A 21,178-nucleotide genomic window follows, 5' to 3' on the forward strand; every position below is an offset into this window, starting at 1 on the left:
ATTGGCTTAACTTTGTACTGATTGTGGTTTGTCTTAAGATGGCGCTCTAGTTCGGATGGTTTAATGCTTTCATTTGTTAGGTTTTCATAACAATTGACGCGAAGTGAAATAGGCTATTTAATAGGCTCTTTTGTTGCACCAGGCGCAGCCAAAGACCGATGCAGCGCGTACCCCCACTAAACTCTTCCCGTACCCCCAGGGGTACGCGTACCACACTTTGGGAAACACTGGTCTAGAAGAACGTTTTGACTCCCTTCCCTCACTAGTCTATAAGCCAGAAAGTTGCTATATTTGATCACCTCTATCCCTAATTTGACCACAGAATTAACATCGGAACTTCTACTTGGACTACCACTTCGCTTCTGACTCGGAATATACAAAAGCTGGACTTGCATCTAGCAGAGCTACGCTGAAGCAACCAAAACAATCCTTAAAAGCATTTGATCTTCAGAAAAAAGTTAAGATTTTTTACATTTTTTGGTCATTTGTGTGGGACTATTTATTATTCTAAAATTCGTTAGGCAATCTGATCCTTCATCGGCTATTCAAAACATAAAATTTTTTAGCTTCGTTTAAAAAACGATTTAAAATAAAAATTAATAAAATGGTTTTTATTATTTACGTAGTCCGCTCTTTGGTTATAAAATGGCAGCTATTATAAAATATTTAAAGAGATAATAAAACGTTAAAGAGATAATAAATTTTAAAAATAGTATATTAAAAAAATTCAAACTCCGTTTAAAAAATCTCAAAATGTTTACGAGTAGGTACTTCAATAATATAAAAAATTAAAAATCAATGGTTGCTAATATTTTTTAAATCAGTAAATATTTTGATTGTTATCAATTTTATGCTGACAAACAAAATAAGTGTGTTTTAGGCATTTTCTGAAAATATTTTTTTTCAACCCTAGAAGATTAGATATAAATTAAGAGAAACGCCCGTTACAATGTTATGCTAGTTATTTAAATAATTTGATAGCACCAGTGTATACGTATATAAACATAAAACGTAATCTCATATAATTTTTCAAATAACGCATATTTGCGTCATCGGCTCTTAACGATAGTTTTTTTTATTATTTATCAAAATTATTTTAGGCTTGAATTTATATAAAATTAAAACATTTTTCGAAATCTAGCTAGAATTGCTGACATTTTAAATTATTTATGATAAAAAACATTGTAATCTTATTTTAAGCGTGAGTGAGTGAGAAGAAGTTGGCATGCGGAACGCATGTAATCTCTCATTCACATTCGTCACTTAACACGCGAGCGAGCGAAAGGGAATGCATCTCATCGTACGCGCTTAGTAAAAAATTAAATAAACATATAAAATTATAACTTTTACAAAAAAGTAGAAGGCAAAAATGTTTTATTATAGATATTAAAATAATATAAAAATTAAATAAATAATTTTATTACCCACTTCTACAGAAATCTATCTAATTATTGTAGCCTTTGCCAAACGGTCAATTTCAAAATAATTTATTAAAGAAAATATTGTATTTGAGAAAAGTCCTAACTAAAACGTGAATGCATATTTCAGTTTATTCGCTGGACGCAAAGCGACCAGGGAATTAAAACTTTAGTTGAAAGCCAAAAAACCGTAAAAGTTGCATCTGAACATAGAGCTTGATGTATATTAAACATATTATTTAATTTAGTGTTTTTTATTTTATATTGTTATATACATTGCCAACGCATGTGAACGGTTCTTCTTAATCGACCTCTTTCTTTGTATGACTAATTTACCCGGAATCCCTATCGCGAATAAACTTATCAAGTGTGTATATAGCAGTATATTCTAAGACCACCGAGTTTAACTAAAAATATACAATAGAAAAATTCTTCCTATTGCTTTTTTATTAGAGCCTTATTAAGGCCATTAACTGCTATTTTAATTAAATGAAAAAAATATTTTTCCATGCAGCGCGAATTTTTCTGATATTTACTAATCAATTAAGTTGTTCTTAAGATACTATTATACTAATCAAAATGACAATGAAATGAAACAACAAACTTAAATTTAGATAAAGCAGCTTAAAATAACCCATTCTGGTGAAAGTTACAAAAATTAATACATTTTATACGATATTAAAAAAATACCTTGACCCAAAAGTTTATCGTGGCGTCCAAAGTGACCGATTCATGTCTGTCTCACCTGCAAAGACAAAAAAACGATTATTAGTAAATTGTCACAAAACACGAATTTAACATGTGCCATAATTAATAACGTGACTACGTACGCCACGCGACTTCGACGAAATGTGAAGGACTTCGACAAAAATACGCGAGGAAACAGTGAATGAAAGCCGAGTCAATATTTACGCATTGTGTAGTATTATACATAAACACATATACACCTGTGTCATTCCACGTCCATGACCTGACGGACTCCAAAAAACACCCCAAAATGTGGTTATCGTGACTCGCAGCCCTAGTTATATCGCCATCAAAGGAAAACGCACCGAGCAACCTTCGCTCAATCTAACCGCTCTCACGTAAACTCTCCCCTTTAACTTCTCAATCATACTCGAGTCAGGTTTTCCCTGAATTTATGCGGCTAATCGCCTATGGCTCGGCTACACATGTACACCTCATATAAGCTATTAGTTTTTATAACTTCTGCCAGGTAGATTATTTATCTTTCGAGGTCTTCTCACACTTCAAAGACCATCATAACACGCCTCAATTTTCTTGTGACTTTTTTTAAAAATCGTCAAGAAGCTGCACATGGCCCTCTCGCCAGCGAGTCTGCGAGGCGAGAATCCTTGGCACGAGAACCGACTCTTGCGTAATTCGATTATGGAGCGTTCCGTATGACGTAGGAACGGTCCCAGATAAATATACACACTCGCGCGTACTATGCATGCAAGGGATTTGATAAAGCTCTATACTTATGAAAGCGTATTCCAGTTATGAAAAGCTATATAGGCGGCGATATCTCGTCGAAGCTTTGTTCCTGCTGCGACAACGCTACCGACGACTAAATCAAAATATGGAGCGAGCCAAAAAGGGGGCGGAGGCCGAGGGATGCTGCTGGAATGCGGGGCGCTATATAAACTGTCATTTGATATAGACACGATGTCACTTTTCTATGATAATGATAAGCGGCAAGCATACTTCTATGGATTTTCACGTACAGATTAAGAGCCGTGTAATGCCTGAACTACACTCTCTGGAAGTGGGCCAAGGTTGGCCAAGGACGAAGAATATAGTGGGTTACATCGGTCGAGTTCGGTCTAAAATCTTTGGGAAGTTGTCTGAGGTTACCGAGAATGGGAGGTAAAGTGGGGGTAATTCAGTCAACTTGGCCACCTTCGAGCGCTTCCGAACATTGTCGGCAAACGGACCGAAGTCGGAGCTGCTCTTTCGAGCGCGAGCGGTGAGATACTTCCCCTTTCGCTCTCTCGCGTGTTAAGTGACGATAGTGAGAGAGATAATGATATGGTTTTTTGCAAACTGAGATAGAACGAGTAAGTTGGTTCAATTTCAGTATGCGCGTAGGCGTCCTACGGTTAACACGCACGTCGAGCGCTGCATCGTGGTCACGTGGTCAAGTTATAATACCACATGCTTATCGGGGACTTCAACAGACTCTTACTGACATCTTTAAATATTTTAGGGCACCAAAAGGGATTAATTATATTATATATATATATCGTTATTATATTTTTTTACATAAAATTAAATAATTAAAAAATAATTAGTGGTACTTGATTTTGTTAAAAAAATCGTTTCGAATATCCTTTTGTATTTTCCTAGATCGGTTTATATAAATGTCACACCATAACGAATTCTTATTTAGAATCGATGGCGACAAATTCTAGGATAGTCACAGATGTGGTGTTCGTATTCTGAAGTATCATATTTATGCCTTATGGCATTTTGTAAAGCCGAAAAAGATTTTGCGTATATTGAATATTTACGACCAAAAAGTTTTCACTGATATTGTATTAGTGAGTGCCCACACAAACTTTTATAATTATCAGTAGCGTAATTTTAATAAAATGACAATTTAAAAATTGCGATTATTTGGCACATTTTTCGATCGCGCGCAAATATGTCGGCTGTACGTGTCAAGCCGCCGCGCCGTCTGGACGGCATATGAAATTTGTGACAGTGTGGCCGCTACTCGGAAGTCGTAGGTCTCTACCGACTTCAGTTGTAACTTTGGTTCGGAGAACTTTCAGAGAGCCGGCATAAAAGTTGCAATATGGAACAGACAAGATACATTAAGTTATACGACTTCAGTTGAATTTCGGTTCGGACAACTTCCAGAGAGTGTAGAGCAAGCATAAAAGTTTATTAAAAACGCCTCCTTAATATTCCAATCATTTTGAAGCTCGAGTTAAATTCGGCCAAATCTGAGAATCAAAGAGCAAAAGCTGCTCTTCACCGGACTTTGATAGTCTAGGTTAGATTGAGGCTCGTCTGTGTCGACCTGCCGTGAGCTCCACTCGTAGCGGGCTTAGGCAATAAATATAGGCAATTTAATCTGGTAAATAATGTTTATGTTATGAAACGATTAAAAACAAATAAAATTTCATCACTAGTTAATGAAAAGTAAATATTTATCCCAAAACTTTTACACAGAAATGGAAAAAGATCAACAACTCTCTTCATTGATCATGGTTACGTTTGCATTACGCTTGATTTTTTGCATAAAATCGGCAACGGGAGTTTCGCTATCGTGTTTTAACGAAACGGTCAGTTATCATATCTCGTTTTAAAAGCATTAATTGCGCCGGAACGGAAATTTTACCGTTATATCGCAAGTCCATTATTCTCGAAATTATTTTGAAGCGGTCTGCTTAAATGCTGTTGTTTTTATGCACATGCATTTAAACACTTTATTAAGGATTATTACAATGATGGCAAATATTATGGAGAGACTTTTATTAAATGTATTTAATTTGTAGTTCTAGTTTTTTTTTAGCGATAGCTGTCTAAAATTTAGTTGTGATTCGAAATCTTTACAATAAAAATACAGACAGTACCTGATGCAATCGAATGCTATTTGCTCAATGATATGATGTTATCTATTGTATCGATATAAATATATCAATGTAGAAAATTTGATTTTCGTTACACACGAGAAACATTCAGTAGACGAAATAAAAAAAATTAAGTCGGTCGTAAATATCTGCTCTTTCCATCTTCGACGTCGTCTGGAATTGAACCAGAAGCTGTCAGATAAAAGCTCGGCTGCACCTCGCGGAAGCTGCTAGATAACGATCGACGTTAGAGGAAAAAGCTCACCACCCCCCAGGTAGTCACAGATGTAGAGATTGTGACGTAATGGGCTCTGACGTCATCGGCCGGTTGTGACAGCGGGGATTTCGTAAAGTGTGTCGTGGATTAATTACCCGCGAGAAAAGTAAATAAAAAGAAACGAGGTTATTCACAATTAATAAGTTTTTTTTATATTATTACTTTAGTCTCCATGCGCGTTGGATACAATTATATATATAAGCGCTATGAATATTTGCGGGAATAATTTGCATTTATATTAGAAAGATGGTAACGCGAGATGAAAAACGAGACGTGACGTAAAAGAGCTGAAAAATCTTGAACGTTACTCATTCGGGCTTAGGTCGGACATGGTCCAGCGGGTAACTTTTCTGAGTGTAGGTCAAAATATAGATAAACACGTTTCAGCACAGAATCTCACGTGTGACTTTTAAAAATGCGAGATGGATGATCTGCCGTAGATATTTTTAAATCTTGAGAAATACGAGCATAGTTGAGATAATTTCTATAATAAACTGAATAATTTAAGACAATAACTCAGCGTGAAAATCAATTTATATTTTTTTGTAGTTAATATATTCTATTTTAGTCTTACTAACATCATACACTATTTTATCATTCCCTGGTTTCGTGCCCGTTTAAAAATAAAATAATCACTTTAGTTTATTTTAATAGGTGTGCTATAAGTCTATTATCAATTAAGCACAATTTGTCCTAAAACAATGATGTATGACCCTGACCCCTTAAACCCAAAACATGTATAGTTTGAGCTTAATTGATGACCAATTCATAACGCGTGTTAGATAGCATGAACAATTTAATCAAGGCCATTCTTAGAGGGTTAAGAAGACTTCTATAAATATATAGCACAGCACTCGCCAACCTTTCCGACTTCACGGACCACTAAACTCAAAATATTGAATCGCGCGGACTACAATCACTGATTTTTTGCATTACAACCATGAATTAATACTTGTTTTTCAATGAGGGAGACTTAGTGCTCGCACACTTAATGCTGCCACGGCCATTTACGGCGATATAGGGATGTAATTAGATTAGATTGTTTTTTTATTGGACTTTTATGAGCGATGCGATAATTTTTTTAGCACAAATTGAAACCTGTCATCTGAATATATTTGAGACGGTCATTAAATATTTAAAAATATTATAAAAATATAATTTTAATAAACAAAATTTATCACATCACATTGGTATAGCATGTTCATAATGTTTTTTTCATTGACTCAACAACTCATTTCATAGTATTAAATCTATTCTGAAATTCAATTTACCCAGACAGATCTGGCGCGTCGCCACGAAAGTACTCGACCAGCCAGCTATAGCTAGGGTCATGGTCTGTCCCGTTAACGAATCTCAGGGGTCAACGTAGCCGCGAGAGCACGACCCCGAGAAAGTTTACAATTTCGGCAACCATAGTAACTATAACGTAAGGTCGTTCGTATCGCAAAGCGGCGACGGCCCACCCCCTAACACGCAACACTACGACGATAAACACAACAGCCATGTGGCCGAAAATTCTACATACACACATTTAATTTATTGAGATACCAAAACGGCAAAATGTAGGCTGTTATTACTGTAAGAATGCCAATGAAGCATTCTCACTAAACATATATACTTCAAGTTGTGATTTATTATATTAATGATATCGTTTAAGCATAAGACGCGTCGCTACCGATTGCCATTTGACATCCTCTCCTCTACTCCATAGATGATAACGATGTTTCTTGGAATGAATTTAAAGAGACCGCGCTTAAAAATATTAAGAAAGCGTTGACTTATTAAAATGAGTAATCAATTTCATGGATTATAGTTCTGAGAAATTCTATTCCTTCTCCAGGCGCCATGGATATCAAAGAGTTTGAGTGCAATTCTTTTATTGGCCCTCTTCGAAGGTATCTGAGACTGCAGCATTCAGTGTTGCATCAACAGAGCGAGGCCCTCATAAAAGAGTACGGCGACACTAGCGCGTCGCTGAGGGTCTGCACCCCCGAATACCGTGTCACAAGTAGCGTCAATTATTAGTCTCAATGCTTTTTTAGAAAAAAACGTTAAAAACAATATCTTTATATTTATGCAAGATTGTGCTCCCTGCTTTACGGCAAAATCAGTCAAAAAGGACTTAGCAAACAAAAATATACAATTCACTTGATTTAAATCTAATAGCACATGTCTTTGGACTTCTAAAGATTCGTCCGATGACATCGACGTATCCATATGATAGAGACTGGATACCCGCTGACTCTCTAGGTCGGTTGACAAAGTGTTAAATCATTCATCGATCGACCATTGATGCTTTTAAAGCAAATTACCTCTTGCTTGAACGCCATTTTTACGTTTTCTCGATTCGCATGATTAATATCCATTCAAAAGAAAATATATTTACAGCTCTACCCGAGATTAGGAAACAGACATACTAAGAGTCTCGTCTCGCATCATCTGACTTGATTTTGGCATTCTTCCCGCGCGCATGCGACGGATCATAAAATATCAATAACCGCAACTTTTGACTCGTGGCTTTGATGTTGCGACAACAGAGGGATCGATACGGGTGTCTATTTCCGATACGGTCGGCTTCGAATCTTTTTTTTGATCTCGCGTCCGATGTGTGAAAATCGCATTATCCTCCCTAATTGATGCATGCGACGCGGGCACAAGAAGCCGGAAGGGTTGAGCGAATTTTAATTTAATTGCCCGACAATGGGACGGGTGTAGTTATATGGCAATGACGTCACGAGTGTGTGCGAATTCGGTCGATTTTATGCTGATTAAGATTAAATTGAGTGTTAAAATATATGCAAAAAATTGTCTCATAAATGAGTCAGTTATATACAAAGGTAAAACAAAATTGCTCATCCATGAATTCAGCTATTTTTGAGCACTCACACCGATGCTTCTATCTAAAGGTTTAAATACGTTAACTGATCAATGCATCGGCGCATTTGAAACGCTAGCCATTCCGTCCGAGCGGTCAAGGCTGCTCCAATATATGGTTTCGTGCTCGACTATGGCACACTAGATATATTTATTTCTTTATTATAATAATGAATACGAAGGGCATAACAGTAAATCTTCCGGAAAAGCGCATTACTCGCATAGCTCACATGAAAGCGCTGCAGCGCATTTGTGTCCAATATGCACGGTTATGGGTAAGTTTTCCTTTGCTGGATGACTAATGGCTTTTTCCACTCGTATACTGTGTATTACAAATCATATTCGATGGTTCGACAAGGAATGCTATTATTAAAACATATAACGAATGCCTGTGTATTGTATTGTGGAGCATTTGGAAGGATTGGAATGTAATAAATCGTCAGAAAAAACATATCACCAGCGCATGATAGATGTGCGTAATAATATTTAGCTTGATATTGTCAGATTGATACTTATATGTTGGTGATTTTAATTTAAAAAATCATGAAAATTACGATTGAGATTGTGGGGACAGCACAACACTGATTACCTAAGCCTGGACTGCAATGAGGAGAGGGCAGTCACTTGGCAGACTCCGCCAGACACTCGAAGAGACTAACAGACGCCCGCCAGCCCGCGGACATTTTATTTTATTATTTATTTAGCTTTATAGCTAATTTTTACATCAACAAATTTTAACTAAACATATGTATAATATATAACATAAACAGAAAATATATAAAAAAAAACATACGGTCATGGACGCTCGCACCAGAGGGATCAACCTCCGCAATACAGTCGCTGCCACACCAACCAGAACTCTATGGATCTTCCACGGACAACATCCCTGCGCCAGCTTCTCCACCACTGTTCGAAGAAAAGTCTGTCGCAATATGTAATATAATCTAGTAAAATTCTCTCTAGGCTGCGAATTCACACTATTTAGGGTTACTATAAGGCATATTTATCCAATTACAAATGTGAGAACTGAATGATAATGAATTAATAGCCCTTAAGTACATAGAACACAGTCAATTGATACGTCGATTCTGTGGTTATTTACGACGAAAAACCATTACACTAATGTAGCAAACTCTATCCGATTGCTTTGAGTACTATAAAAAATAGTGAGTAACTTCAAACATAGTATATATAAAAATGGGAACACCGTAGATTTTAATCTAAAAATAGTACGAAAAATATGCGAAAATCGTCCTCTTCGCTTGATAATTCACGTCCGTTCCGATAATCGAACCGCGACGAAGAATTGACGTTTTTCCGAGAAAACTCAAAGGGGTCCGCCGCGTCTGGATGGATAGATTTTCGCAGCAAATCGACCGTATAATAAATGGCGGACGTCGCGACGCATTGCCTCTGAGAAATATCAAATTATGCACGGAGCGTAACGGCGTCGATAATAAACAGACGGGAAGGAGAAGGAGACATGACAGCGGGCTCAAGACTCGGAGACGACGGTGTCGGAACCTGATATCTTGTGGGTTGAGGAAAAATTCTTGGAAATACCTATAGTTGGGTGAGGTGGCAGATTGCGAAATCCTCCATGCATGCTCTCCTTTCACATCATACGAAGTAACGTTGTTAGGATATACAAATACCCCCCGGCACTGGCCGCGAGAATCAGGTAGATCTCGGTACGTGAAAGGATTTTTTTCTTTGGGAATTATATTAACCTTACCATTCCTGAACTGGGAGTTAATTATTTTGTTAATTTATCTAGAATCTTAGAAACACGACTAGAACATTATTTGGATGGGGTTAATTTATACCCCGTTCCGTCAGCACAATTATTTTTTTTTGATCCGTGCGTTATGATTTTTTAAATTTATTTTACGGTTTCATTTTTTTACACTTATTAGATCATATGAAAACCTAGAAACATTTTATTATTAACCATAAAACATGACATTTTACACCCCATACAACTTCAAAGGCAATAATTATAAGTCTGTTACTCTATTTGATAAATATTCAATATGATAAGAATGTAAACATTGAAACTGAAAGACTAAATGACAGTAGCACAAATCAAGTTGCGAACCGAGGCTTTGATCTAAATCAGTGGTCTTAAAGTTAAACTTTGATGCGGGTTGCAAAACATGTTATCAGATACGATTGTGGAGCTAAAAAACTATACAAAACCAAGTATTTCCGTGCTAATCGACTTAGTTAAACTTTTCAAGATAACCTTTTTAGATTCAGACCATAATATTTTTTGGTATAAACTAGAATAAATTAATTTTATGCTGTTTTATGATAAAAAAACAAAGTAAAGAGAGCTGCGCTGATCTACGACACGCGCATCGATGCCTACTAACGTACATAGTGGGGATACGGCGGTCCCGCAGGACCGTGTATATATATATGTATATATATATATATATATATATATATATATATATATATATATATATATATATATATATATATATATATATATATATATATATATATATATATATATATTCATTTAATAATTGTTAAAATTAGACAACTTTAATATAATTAAATCTGAAAAATATTTAAAAAAAATTAGTTCATAATACTGTCACAATTTAATGTAATATGATTTTTAACCCCTTGAATGCATAAATCGACTTAAGTCGCACAATTTATTTTTTATCTTTTTATGCAAAAATTAATAAAAAAAATAATTTTTAAGAAAAAGCTTTTTTTGTTGAATAAACATAAAATATTATTTAAAAAAAAAAAAATCAAAACATTTAAACACAGTATCAAGATAAAATTTGCATTTAAAAAAATATTTTTGATTGGCGCGTCCAAATGCGCGTCCTACCAATGTACATGGTGGGGATACGGCGGGCCCACTGGACCATGTATATAACGCACCGAACCAGACACACTTGATTTAATACGTTTAGACGCTCGAATCGCGTTTTTCTTATCGAGAAAAATGTCAAATCGATTTTCTGAAGCATTTTTTATTACATAAAATTAAATTTGTACCATTATTTAAAAAAAATTTACAACCACTGATTTTTTTTATATCGCTGCATAAATAAAGGCGGGTTCATGCCTAATATGCATACTTCTTGGAAGGTTTTAATAGGTTTGATCAGGCTGGCTAACAAACTTAGTTGAGATCCTTGTCTCGATGATACTGCAATATGTATATTTCTCAAAAAAAAAATGTCTAATTCCATAAAGTAATTATTAATTTCTGTTATTAAAATAACTTGATATTGAATAGGTGTTTGCATATTATTTATATTGATTTTAAATTTAATTTCTAATGATCACTTAAAGACATACGATGCTAGTAGACCGCCATCAATAACTTAAAAAGCAGGTCGCCCGTAGTGATCAAAATTTGGCTACCCCTGATATAGAGCAATTCCTTCAAAAGGGTTAAAAATATGATATAGATATATGGTATAGATGTTGTAATTTTTTGCGCAGTGTGAAAAAAATATTGAACTTTATAAAGCAGCGCAGCAAAAAATTGTAATGACTGGCGAAACTCTAAAATTTTTTTTCTATAATTATACAAAAAACTGTTCATATTAAAAACAATAACAATATAAAAAACTACTAACAATTACATTTAAGAATAATAACACGAGACTATTAACGTGCTACTACTATTACTTTGAACTACTATTTTCTGTAATGAAAATGTACAATTATTAACAGATTATCAAATCGTGGGAAATGAAGATATTTTACTCATTAATTGCTATTTTTTTAATGAGAAAATTGTTGCTGATTATATTTTTTTTAAAAGAAAATATTTTTTAACTATTTAAGCCAAAACGACAAACGGATATTACCGATGATGCATACATCACTAATTGCCGAATTCTAGCGAATCTGAAGTTAAATATTACGATGAATAAGATCCGGTGGACGGCGGCCAAGTTACGTCTGGATATTTTGTCACAAATTTAACAATACTTGGCAAAACACGGCGCTAGTCCGAGAAATCCGCTCGTTTTAACGAGTGTAAATTATCGAGAGAAAAATACACATGCGACGGGCCAAACGATTGATTAGCCCCGTCGACACGTTTCACATTATGCGAGAAGCCGGCTCGTTAATCGTTTAAAGAATTTTTATAGCCACCACCCCCGGGGTCAAATGGGGGAGCGAGTGTTAAGTGGCAAAGAGCTCTCTACGTGCTTTCGTAATCTGATTGTGTTCAATGAGCGTCGAGATTGGAGTTTCGTTAGTAGTAATTGTCGGTATGCGAGACCAAAGAAGTTCGATCGGTGTTTATCATAATTTTATAATGAAGTTTATGGACTGACGCAAGGCAGGGGGAGTTCTCTCGAACTTGTCTAAAGTCGTACATGGAAGCTCAAAGTGGGGTAATAATGTAGCTTTTTAACGACGAGGTCGTAAAGCGGGCGCTCTTTGAAGTTTACATGAAAACATTCGTAAGTGTGATCGTTAATTGAATCATGGGCTGTAAAGGGTTAAATGAAATGTCGTTTGTGCGACTGTTTTTGCGTGGATGCATTATAAAGTATTGTATTTTTTTACTGTTACTTGAGCGACGTGATGTATCACTTTTCTAGCTCAGAAGAATAAGTTTGTCATATTTAACATCACTGAGAAGCGATCGCAATAGTTGCGCTTATAAAAGAGCGATCCAAAAGACATACTATTGCTTTATTCGATGGGCTCTATTCAACTGTATGTGTTTTAAAATTGACATATATTTTATACTTTTGGCAATCGTGACGCATTAGGTTAACCTGTCATTTCACGATGGTAATAATTTTAATAAATAAATAAATATAACTTAATGTATCTTGTCTGTTCCATATTGCAACTTTTATGCCGGCTCTCTGAAAGTTCTCCGAACCAAAGTTACAACTGAAGTCGGTAGAGACCTACGACTTCGAGTAAGCGACCACACTGTCGCAAATTTCATATGCTGTCCGTACGGCGGCTTCTGTCACGTACAACCGACATATTTGCGCGCGATCGAAAAATGTGCCAAATAATCGCAATTGTTAAATTGTCATATTATTAAAATTACGCTACTGATAATTATAAAAGTTTGTGTGGGCACTCACCAATACAATATCAGTGAAAACTTTTCGGTCGTAAATATTCAATTTACGCAAAATCTTTGTCGGCTTTTGCAAAATGCCATCAGGCATAAGATGATACTTCAGAATACAAACACCACATCTGTGACTATCCTAGAATTTGTCGCCATCGATTCTAAATAAAAATTCGTTATGATGTGACATTTATATAAACCGATCTAGGAGAATACATAAGGATATTCGAAACGATTTTTTTTAACAAAATCAAGTACTACTAATTATTTTTTAATTATTTAATTTTATATAAAAAAAATAATAATAACGATATCTGTTAGAAAAATATACTATCAACAATATAATTAATCCCTTTTGGTGCCCTAAAATATTCAAAGATGTCAGTAAGAGTCTGTTGAAGTCTTCGATAAGCATGTGGTATTATAACTTGACCACGTGACCACGATGCAGCGCTCAACGTGCGTGTTAACCATAGGACGCCTACGCGCATACTGAAATTGAAGCGAGTTACTCGTTCTATCTCAGTTTGCGAAACACCATAACATTATCTCTCTCACTCTCGTCACTTAACACGCAAGAAAGCGAATGGGGAAGTATCTCACCGCTAGCGTTCGAAAGAGCAGCTCCGACTTTGGTCCGTTTGCCGACAATGTTCGGAAGCGCTCGAAGCTAGCCAAGTTTACTGAATTACCCCCACTTTACCTCCCGTTCTCGGTAACCTCGGACAATTTCCGAGAGATTTTAGAGCGGGCAGAACCGAACTCGACCGAAATAACCCATTATATTCTCCGTCCTTGGCCAACTTCTAGAGAGTGTAGTGCATGCAGTAAAGACATTAGTAACGATACAATTCTTAAAGTCATTAGTAATTCAAATAGAGCATAAGCATACTAGATACACTGATCTATGATATGGTAAAAATGTAACACAAAAATCCATGTTTAAATATAACGCAAAACTATACATTTTTTAAATCGATTCTAGCTAAGCCGACCGTAGTCAGTCTGAATAGTTTATCTTCAAATAATTACACCCATTTAGCCCGCTACAAAAGTAGTAACCAACGAATATCTATTTTAATTTTCAGTCGTGAATATTTAAAGCCGATCGATTTCAGACCCACTGTCGACGATTGCGATTCTTGAAAATCGCAGTGACACAGCAGATATTCCTGTGCGTCCGACAAAATTCCAGAGTGGAAACAGAGAGCTGCGTCACTAGTCTAGACATTTTTTCCCCTATAAATCCAGACTTATGAATATAAGAAGTAGTTGGAAAAAATAAAAATAAAAACATAGATGGCGTCCGATATTTGTGAAGATAAGAAGGAGGAAAACGAGACGCGAATTTTGTAAATTTCAAGGCGATTAAGCGCCCGTGGGGATTTTGCCAAACGTGTATGGGCGACACGTGCAAACTACCCGCGATAAAATGTGCGTGAGTATGACGGAACGTTTGAAATTGCACCATTTGTGTTTTTTTTCGCCAACAAAGAAATGTTTCGAAGATATCAGATTCAACGGCCTTGGGACGTAACCGCAGATATGAAATCGTACTTGGACGGAATATTAATGTAGAGTTAAGTATATACTGTATATAATATTCTTTAATTAAAATTACAAATGACATCATAACGAGGTAAATATAGTCAATTATGCATGTATAGTGATGGTTAAAAATATAATTAATATCAGTAAAAACAATTTCTTATTAAAATTAAGACATGTTTTGAAAATATTCTCAAGCTCCACGCTGGCTAGAGAAATAAATTATGGTACTCCACCACTAGCAATTTGAACAAAAATATTACAGTGTTAAGAATATAACAATATATTTTGGATCTAATAGCAGCATCTAGTATAAGAGCAACAACTAATGAAAAAATATGATATTATTCTGCCTCACGCCAGTGGCGTAGCCAGGATTTTGTCAAGAAAAAAAGCAAGATAACACAGCAGAAAATCGCCAAGCATTGACGGATTATCGACACCACTTCTCAGTATATTCAAAAACGATCAACAAGGATTACTTAATTCGCTGGAGGTTCAGACAATGGAGCCATATTCGATGACGCCATATAGTAACGATCATACAGAACGATAATCGGTAAGCAATTTTTAAGGAAATACGCGCTTCGCACAACGAAACCGAGCATCAAATCTCGATTTCTGCTTGAACGTTACTCTCCTCGTCTTTAATAAAAGTATTTCTGATTAAAACATAAGATAATTCCGCTGAACATAGTGAAATTTAGCATATTCTCATATATATTTTTCGATACATGTTATACAACAAGTAATTCTACACTAATATAGATAAGGAACTTTTCAGATGGGTAACTTTGATTATGTAATTCTCTTCACTTGAAAGACAAAGCACCATTTACTGTATGTATTGAGGCGTTTGGAAATTAAGCGAATGTTTGTCGTATGACAGTCAGTCGGCTCCGATCGTTCTTACGAAACGGTCAGAATGTGTCGAACTTACGAAAGAAATAATTGAAAATATGTACACACGTTTTGGATTCAGACCTCAGTAGTAACCAGTCCACGTATTCCGATACTCAACACATATATTAGGTTGTATCACATAAACTTGCCAAATTTCAGTCGATCGCGATTGAGAAAGGTTCCATGCAGTATTCAACCCTTTCGGCTGTTTGTAATTTAGTCATACATTGTGCCCTTCAATCGACTTTCAATGAGAAGTTATTTTTACAGCCCTAAACGGAAGGGTGTAAACTAATAAATTGCGAGTTTCTCTTTGTTGGGACACTATGACAAGTAGAAAGATTAGTAAGGCATTCAGAGAAATGTTAGCTTCTAGAGAACAATCCGATTATGGTTTAAAAAAAAATTGAATTTTCAAAATGAGCCTTGGGGTCGATTAAAAACCGTTATAAATGAAGAAAAATTGAAGACTGTGGTGGTAGCTAACCCACATACGAAAATTCGCGCTCTCATGTGATATAGGAGTTAGTGTAATGATTGTAAATCGCTACCTCAAAAGGTCAAACACTAAAAAAGTGGGTACCGCACGAATTAGCCGAAGGTAAAAAACTGAATCGCTTAGAGGCGTGTTCTTTGTTAATGCTTTTTTTATACTAATCTGATCTGCCAATGGTCGAATGCACCTAAGTCATCATTGTGAACGGTTAAAAGAATGGTTCAATCTTATTTTTTTAAGTCAGGTAAAATGTTATATTGCACAAACATATAATAAAAATATGTAGTAGATTAACAAAGATTTGCGTTTTCTGCGCATGCAGAAATAAGGCACAAATATTTTATTTTTATTTATTTATTTAGATTAAATTAAGACCATTGTGACCTAACAGGTTACCCCAATGCGTCACGATGGTCGAAAACAATAATTGTGCTATCTAATAAAAACTGTATATATACATAATTAGAATAATACCCAAAAAGTAATAAAACAAAACAAAAACTCATAAAATATCGAAATTAAATGATACAAACTGGACCAGCTCCTCATAGCTAACCTTAAACAGATCAATGTGTAATGCTGGCATTTATTATTTTTTACTTGCTTCTATATATGTATTATTTTAATTACATATATATTTGTTGTATATTGAAATAATACAATTACTGTTTTCGATCAATGTGGCGCATTGGAGTAACCTGTTACGATGGTCTTAATTTAATCTAAGTAATTAATAAAAAAAATTAAATCTTTCCGCCGCTAAAAATATTTTAGACTTATTTTGCACTAAATTGAGTTACTCAAGTTGGTGAGCGGTTAGAAAGTTTTTCAATTAAAAATATAGATAAATAGGTATAAAAATATTGAAGATCCCTAACAGACTGTCAGCATTAGGAGTATCGAATTTCGGAAGGGACTTCACTCGATTGTCAATTGTATATAAATCAGTCGTACTATATATTTGCTTCCATCAGAAATATACTTTCTTAAGGAACTACGACTTTTTAGCTGAATACACATCAAGTGAAGCAACGCCGAATACCGATTAAGATTACCATAAGAAAACCGAGGCCGAAGCAACCGCTTCCCACTTCACGCACGTCAAACTAAACGAAAATGATACATATTTATAAAAATTGCACAAATAAATTATTTATGTATTTTATAAAATTAAACGCGTATATATATAGTCGATTTGAGATAATATTGATAATTTATACTTATTCTATGCACTTATATTTGTAAGAAAACAACATAAAAGCAATCTATGGAAATTTTAAGATAAATGTACGTAAAATTCTACGTTTAGCTAAAGGTATAATAGCTTACGATAAATCTGGGATTACTATATATTATCATTTACGAGGCAGTAGTATTATCCCTAAAATCGTTCTAAAGGTATCACAGGAAGAAATATAGCACTATAGCATTATTTTTTCAAAACGATACATACAAATCGCTAATTAAAAAGAGATTTATTACAGTTATGGATACAGCAATTAAGTAATGATTTTATTAATAATGAATAGGAGTCTCAATAACAACGCACGAGGTCACAAAAGAAACTTTATATTTGTTAGGCCGCCCTTAAAAGTTTTAGAAAAAGTATTATATGTTTATAGCTTCGCAGCAATTTGTCAGAATTTTTGCAGAAGCGTTTATTTGCGTGTCTATCTCTACATAATCTAATTTAAAATATATGTTACTGTGGATTACGGTATCGGTACTTCCGATCTAAACTTCATTAGTGGGCATTAATACCCAATCGGACGTGTTAAGATAAGCTCTTATTTGCATAGTTCGCGCTTTGGTCATAATTCAAACTTCCGAATTCGAACCGCTATCGTAAATTCACAGTGACACAAGCCCCACAAGGATACGCGGCGGTTAAAAAAGTTTCCACAATAATATCCGAGCACACGTTTTCAGCTTACATAAGTATCGATTCGCCCGTCCCACTAACCGACAGTTAGTACTAGCCAGCAACACCCGGGCGATGGTATCGAAGAGAGAGAACAATCAGAGATTTTTGGAGATGCTCCGCTATCCGTCAGGGTGAGGAGATTTAAGGGTAGGGAATTTATGCGCGCGATTACCATCGAGCGTGGTTGAACAGGGTCGAGGCGCGTACGTGGCCATTTTGAAACATGTGCCGTTTTTGTTGAACCAAAAAACGTAACATAGAGTGTCTTGGGTGTGTGATTTGCATTCATGGTAAGCGAAAGTGAAGGTAATGAAGTAAATGATTCTATTAAACATTAGACAATGCCAAAGATATTCTATATACTAATAAATACATGTTTTAATATAGTATATGAACACTTTATCAAAATATAATTATAGCGAATATTAGTTAGTGAAGCTATCGATATTCTCAATAGACTTATAGGACACACCATATGGTGCAACTAGGTCAGCAATAGCAAATATATATAATGCGACAAATCTATGGCTCGAATATTCAGTATTAATTTATAAAAAATTAAAGCACGCAGGTTGAAGATGAAAAAAATAATACAAAAAGCTTGAAAAGCTCTCATTGCTTTGAATGTTACACAAAACATCACTATATGTAGATATAATACGGATCACTTTTGAAATCATCATACTTCGTATATAAAATAAAAATAAATTAATATTAATGGTAAAAGAGTAAAATTTAGTTAATAATCTAAAAAACATAATCTAATCTCTCATAATTTTGACTTATTTTGGAAGCCTTTATTTTAAAATTTCTCTTAACCTTTCAACTAGAAAATTACTTATGACGATAATAAAAATTGCTAATGTGACATTTTCTTTGGTATTGACGGAATTTCTCGTCACGCCCATTACAATTATCGTGATTACGGAATAAGTCGTCATACATATTTATAATGCAGTATTTTATAATTAATCGTCGCATTAAAAGGAAGCAATAGGGGGGGGGAGGTAATATAAAACGTTGAAAAATAAAATGTTATTATAAAAAGCAAAAAATGTAGTAAATAAATAAAAATAATAATGAAATAAAATATTTTCCAAAACAAATTAATCGTCACAATCAAAGGAAGCAATAGGGGGGAAATATAAAAACTTTGAAAAATAAAATGTTATTTTAAAAAGCAAAAAATATAATAAATAAATAATAAATCAAATAAAAAAGTTACAAAAAATATTTTCCAAAATTTTTTAATAATGTAGAAGTGTATGTCCCAGTTAGTATTATTTCGATTACAGCTATGAGTTTGTGTTAAAGAATTGACAAACGAGCGTGTTTGACAACTAACGAATAAAAAAGATTAGCGTTGATCAAAATAGTGAACACCCCATGAATAATTATCTGTAACGAATCTACTTTATATATATTAGAATCAAGATTTACTTTACATAAATGGTTTAAAATATCTGTTGAATATATAAATCATTTAATTTTAAATACTTAACATTCACAAAACAGTGAGCGCATACAATAACTAGTTACATTGTTCATAAAATATTTTGTGTGTACTGTAACAGAAATGATTTGACAGTGCATACATTGACCAGTTAATGTATGCATTTTTGAAATTTACACTTTGCCTGTAACATACACAGATAAAATTAATCTTTTGGAATTAATCAGCATCACTAGAAATTCTTTAATGTAATCATCACTTAGATGATGTTTTGACATTTTTAGGAATAAAAAATAAAACCTATTTAAATTATCACTTCTATAAGTTTTAGTCTGTTCGTTGAGCTGTAATATAGTATTTTTTCATTATAAATTGGTATGACGGCTTATTCCGTGATCACGATAATTGTATTGGCGGTGACGAGAAATTCCGTTATAAAATACTCATTTTTATTATCCTCATAAGAAATGTCCTAGTTAAAAGGTTAAGAGATATTTTAAAATAAAGGTTTTCAATGAGAGAATAGAGTAGAATTTAATTATGTTATTTAGATTATTGACAAAATTTTACCACTTATATTAATTTATGTATAATAAATACTTCAATATTTTGATTTGAGATTTTGAAGGTGATCTGTTTATTGCACAAATATCAAGGAATTTTACAGGGTCAGTGCAATATTTTTTCCCCACATTTTACTATATACGTATTATTTTTTTCATCTTTATTGCGTTAATAAAATTTTTATATGAAAATATTAAACGTAGATGAAGTGGATACCTTCCATTCCGAAATATAAAAAGCACCCTTATATCGCACAGTTGCTCAGAAAATTTTTTTGCCACAACAAATAACGCAATGAATTTATTTACTCTCATCAGAGATTTTCCTTAATTCAAAATAGTTCAGATTTTGTGTTAATTGGCCCATTAGACAAGTTTTTTACAGTTATAACAATGCATACGCCACATATAATGGTTGTCCATATTTATGTATTCATCATCCATTGCGTAAACAAATTAGTAGTATATCTTGATCTTCACCAAGGGTAGTTATTTTTATACTAAGCTTGATTAATTGCACCCATTTCGATATTGTTTATATAACTAATTTAGAAATATACAAATTACATTGTGGACGATTTGGCATTATAATTTTTATAAATATTTTCATCACGAAAGCTCAATCAATTTGATAGTTAAGCACTCAAAAACAATATAGTGAGTGACAGGAATTCAACCAAGAATATTTTTTATGCACTCTGCTGTATATTGCAAAGCAGTAATTATGTATATAGAATTTCTTCTTTCAGCTTTATTTTAGAACTAGTTTTTCTCCATTTAAAATTGTATTTTTACACCACTTAAAGCATCGTATATATACCATCAAAATGCAACCGTTTTGTATTAGGTATACGAAGTAAAATCTACTGGAAGTGAACCAAAATATACAACGTAAATCTTAAAGTTAAATACAGCCATAAAAAATATGATTCAAGACAAGGATTTTAATGGTTTTTTAACTAAAGTCTAAAAAAAATGTTGTGGCAATGCTTTAATATGTTGTTCAAGATTTTTATTTAACAATCCATCATCGATAGAGGTTGCCAAAATTA

General features: G+C 34.1%; 1 protein-coding gene across 8 annotated transcripts in view; it reads right to left on the reverse strand.

Annotated features, from left to right (window-relative positions):
* Positions 1-21,178, reverse strand: part of PMCA (plasma membrane calcium-transporting ATPase 3) — a 198,763-nt gene that overhangs the window by 66,404 nt on the left and 111,181 nt on the right. The window contains exon 2 of one of the 8 annotated variants that reach the window (XM_088191130.1): positions 2,109-2,163. The exons of the other annotated variants lie outside the window; for them this stretch is intronic. The gene's annotated coding sequence lies outside the window, so the exon portion shown is untranslated. The remainder of the gene's footprint in view (positions 1-2,108; positions 2,164-21,178) is intronic. 8 annotated transcript variants of the gene reach the window in all.

This window comes from Plectrocnemia conspersa, unplaced genomic scaffold (assembly GCF_051122295.1).
Source record: "Plectrocnemia conspersa isolate PC_06_02 unplaced genomic scaffold, ASM5112229v1 ptg000008l, whole genome shotgun sequence".
Taxonomy (NCBI): domain Eukaryota; kingdom Metazoa; phylum Arthropoda; class Insecta; order Trichoptera; family Polycentropodidae; genus Plectrocnemia; species Plectrocnemia conspersa.